The sequence below is a fragment of the Scyliorhinus canicula genome, chromosome 31 (genome assembly GCF_902713615.1).
Source record: "Scyliorhinus canicula chromosome 31, sScyCan1.1, whole genome shotgun sequence".
Lineage (NCBI taxonomy): Eukaryota > Metazoa > Chordata > Chondrichthyes > Carcharhiniformes > Scyliorhinidae > Scyliorhinus > Scyliorhinus canicula.
This window is the reverse complement of record NC_052176.1, coordinates 8,340,870-8,345,473: the sequence shown is the minus strand read 5'-3', so window position 1 is coordinate 8,345,473 and position 4,604 is coordinate 8,340,870. Positions and strand designations below refer to the sequence as shown.

Genomic DNA, 4,604 nt, shown 5'->3' with positions numbered 1-4,604 from the left:
TATACATTATACATTTCAACACGCCCGCCCCCCCAGTGTTCGATGCCATCCAATTCTTGAAAATGCATGATGAACAAGGCCCATGAGTTGTAGAACCCTTCTATCATTCCCATCGACCCAAAATTCACTTTGTCGAGTGTTCGGAAGTCCAGCAGGCCCCCCTGCCATGTTGATTCACAGGGTGGAGAAGCCTACCTCCACCCCAACAGGACCCGGCTTCGGGCGATCAGCAAAGCGAAGGCTAAGACATCTGCCCCCGCACCAGCTTCCAATCCTCGATGATCCGATATCCCGAATATCGCTTCTATGGGACCTGATTTCACCACCACCTTTGAGAATACCCGCATGACCTCCTACAATACACTTCCAGTTTCGGACAGGACCAAAACATATGAACGTGATTTGATCCGCCCCACCCACCCCCCCCCCCCCCCACCCCCACACCGTTGACCAACATTCTCCCCCCCCTCAAAAACTCGGCTCATCCTCGCCCTTGTGAGGTGCGCCCTATACACCACCTTCAACTGTCCGATCCCCAACCTCACACACGGAGTTGACGCGCTTACCCTCCGCAGCAACTCCCACCGAAGAAAGCGCTGGATGACCTGCTCACAGTAAAAACAACTACGAAACAGATCACCCAGAGGCCTTGTTGGCCTTCAACAGGGCCAACATCAAGAGTGTGCTGCCAAAATTCCACCAGCCCATCTCCTGTCCCACCAGCAGCGACAACATTCTTGACCACTGCGACTCACAAATAAAGGGTGCCTACCGTTCCATCCCCCGACCGCACTTTGGGAAATCAGAGCATAAGACGGTGCTCATTCTCCCAGCATACAAGCAGTAACTCAAGCAGGAGAATCCAGCTAATAAGGTTGTGCAGTGCTGGTCCGAGGAAACAGAAGCGCTCCTATGTGACTGCTTGCAGACAGTGGACTGGTACACATTTAAGAACTCATCGATCAACTCAAATGAGTATGCCACCACCGTCACAGACGTCATCACCAAATGTGTGGATGCCTGCGTGCCAAACAAAGCAGTACGTATGTTCCCCAACTGGAACCATGGCTCAATCGCCCTCATGGAGGACTGATCAAAGGCGTTCAATTCAGGCGACGCTGACCTATACAAGAAATGACATAAATAGGCAGCTGGGATCAAATGGATCCCTCGAAGAGTAGAGGGCTTCTCGGAGTTCAGTTAAGGGAGAAATCAGGAGGACAAAAAGTGGACATGAGAATGACTCGGCAGCTCAGGCAAAGGAAAATCCAAAGAGCATTTACCGACACGTAAAGGTTAAAAGGGTGACTGGGATAAACTCGATGATCTAAGTGTAGAACCGCAAGGGATGGGAGAGGTCTTAAATGAATACTTCCCGTTAGTATTTTTTGTTGGGAAAGGCACGAATGTTATGGAAATTGTAGAAATGAAAAGTGAATTCTTGAGGATTGTACAGGTGACTGAGAAGGAGGTGCGAAGGTATGAAAGCGCATCATAGAACATAGAACATAGAACAGTACAGCACAGAACAGGCCCTTCGGCCCTCGATGTTGTGCCGAGCAATGATCACCCTACTCAAACCCACGTATCCACCCTATACCCGTAACCCAACAACCCCCCCCCCCCCCCCCTAACCTTACTTTTTAGGACACTACGGGCAATTTAGCATGGCCAATCCACCAAATCCCGCACATCTTTGGACTGGCCAAGCAGCTGGGTGTGGGTGACTCCACAATGGCAAATAAGCTGTTTGTATGTCCCTCCCAAAATGGCCAATCAGCAGGGTGTTTGTCCCTCCCAAAATGACCAATCAGCATTGTGTGTGTGACTACACCATGGAAAAGCAGCTGGGTGTGTGTCCATCCCATCATGGCCAATCAGTTGGGTGTGACACCCCCATGGCCGATCAGCAGGGTGTATGTGAGGAAGTGAACAAACGAATATGATGGACAGTAGGACCCTGAGGGTAATGAGTTCACAGCCAGAGAACAAAGGGATGAGCACAGCATGGCTAGGAAGGGGGAGGGGAGCTTTGCCTCGTGGAGAGGATAGTGAAAAGGATGCTGGGTAACAAGTGGCCAGGATTGGGAAAATGTGAAGTGAGCCAATCAGGATATCCGACCAGGTCAGATAATTGGCCATGGTGGGAGGGACACAGACCCAGCTGATTGACCATGGTGGGAGGGACACCCACACTACTGATTGGCCATGGTGGGAGGGACACACGCCCAGCTGATTGGCCATGGTGGGAGGGACACCCACCCTACTGATTGGCCATGGTGGGAGGGACACACGCCCAGCTGATTGGCCATGGTGGGAGGGACACCCACCCTACTGATTGGCCATGGTGGGAGGGACACACGCCCAGCTGATTGGCCATGGTGGGAGGGACACACGCCCAGCTGATTGGCCATGGTGGGAGGGACACACGCCCAGCTGATTGGCCATGGTGGGAGGGACACACGCCCAGCTGATTGGCCATGGTGCGACGGACACACTCATGCACAGCTCATCGGACATTGGGGCGACATACGCACCCAATTCATCAGCTATGGGGATGGCACACGCACCCAACAAATCGGCCATGGGAGATTCAGGCACACATAGATGATCTGCCGTGGGTGTGGCATCCTCACATGATCGACTATGGGTGGAGTCACACACACTCAGCTATTCATCCATGGCTGGGGTCACATACACTCAGTTGATCGGCCATGGGCTGGCATATGCACCCAGATGAACCGCAGCGGGATTGGCACACACACCCAGCGAGCCCATTAACGGGTTCGAATTTCCACGGAACTAGCGCCAATTTTGTTGCCACAGAAGACCACAGATTCAGTTCAGCATCAACATTTAGCCTCTGAAACGCAGCATCCCGCCCCTTTTCTCTGATGCTCCTTTTCCCACCACACCGGCACACTCGCCTATGGGCAATGAGCATTTTAAAAATCTGGTCAAATTGAACAATAACAGAGGAATTATGATACTCCATCGGCAGCCTATGGGCAATGAGCGTAGGAATGTAATCAGTAAATATTTAAATGTATGGGATTATAGATCAAGGGCGGTGATTAATGGCCCTCAGTTTAAAATGGTTCACAGTGAGCATCAGGAAACAGCATGTCTGGGCTGTGGGGCATTCTGTCGCCCGATTGTTTGGACCAACGAGCCAGACGGAGTTCAACAACCCGCTGAAACCATCTTACCATTACCTCCCAAAGCAAAGCTTATTTTATCAACTCAATGGGCTTCCTGATTCCTGTTGAATTTGGTTTGGTTGTTAAAGTAAAATGAAACAAAATTCTTTTTTGTCCCTCGCTTTTCTTATCGGGATCATTTGGTGAATTTGGTTCTTTCTGGTTTGTTGGCCTCCACTGCGAACAGGACAATAGACATACTGGACCAGACTTTATAAATTGAAGCGTCGAGCACAAGGGCAATGCCGCAATGGAGATTGTTCGTAAAATCCTGAAAGAACAATAGAAAATGTTGGATAACTCGGCTGGTCTGGCAACATCTGTGGAGAGAGAAAAACAGTTACAGTTCCAAACCCAGTATGAACCTGCTTCCCATTCTCTGTTTCCCATTCCACAGCTGCTGCCAGCCTGTTGAGATTTTCCAGCATTTTCTGTTTTTACCGCGGGACGACACGCCAGCTCTAGGCGATTGACATGGTTACGGTGCGCGGAATGGACTCAACCTGATCTGTAACCACTCTATGATTCTCGAAATGAGAGTGTAAAATCTGAGAAACGTGAAGTATCCGATTGGAGAGTGGTATCCTGGCGATTGGAATCTCTCTACCTCGCTGCTTCCGGTGCTACTTTCACAGACAAGTTGCTGAAGAGCCCCTCCAGTGGATAAACAGGAGGAACTTCATTCACTTGAGGCGCAGAGGAGGATTCTGGAAGAGGTCAACTGAGTCACCTCGTCTGCACTGTGGGCAGCCGAAGAAGAGGTGTCAAGGACTGGTTAAGACCCAAACACGACCCTCCATCCTTTTCGTCCAAACTACTCCCGAGTTCAGTCAATGGTACCATATCGATCGCAGTGATGTTAAAAAGAGCTTTGTAGGGCTCGTCCGGGATTTGAACCCGGGACCTCTCGCATTTTAGCGCAGCAGAAGGCCCTAAGCGAAAATCATACCCCTAGACCAACGAGCCCGACGGAGTTCATCATCCCGCTGAAACCATCTTACCATTACCTCCCAAAGCAAAGCTTATTTTATCAACTCAATGGGCTTCCTACTTCCAGTTGAATTTGGTTTGGTTATTAAAGTAAAATGAAACGAAATTAATTTTTGTCCCTCGCTTTTCTTATCGGGATCATTTGGTGAATTTGGTTCTTTCTGGTTTGTTGGCCTCCACTGCGAACAGGACAATAGACACACTGGACCAGACTTTATAAATTGAAGCGTCGAGCACAAGGGCAATGCCGCAATGCCGTAAAATCCTGAAAGAGCAATAGAAAATGTTGGATAACTCGGCTGGTCTGGCAACATCTGTGGAGAGAGAAAAACAGTTACAGTTCCAAATCCAGTATGACCCTGCTTCCCTTTCTCTGTTTCCCACTCCATAGCTGCTGCCAGCCTGTTGAGATTT

General features: G+C 49.9%; 1 non-coding gene across 1 annotated transcript; it reads right to left on the bottom strand.

The window, feature by feature from the left end:
- Nucleotides 1-4,076: 4,076 nt before the first annotated feature.
- trnap-agg lies at nucleotides 4,077-4,166 on the bottom strand. Its single transcript is given in 2 exon segments — nucleotides 4,077-4,112; nucleotides 4,131-4,166. It is a non-coding gene; the product is annotated as a tRNA-Pro (tRNA).
- Between the last annotated feature and the right edge of the window lie 438 nt (nucleotides 4,167-4,604).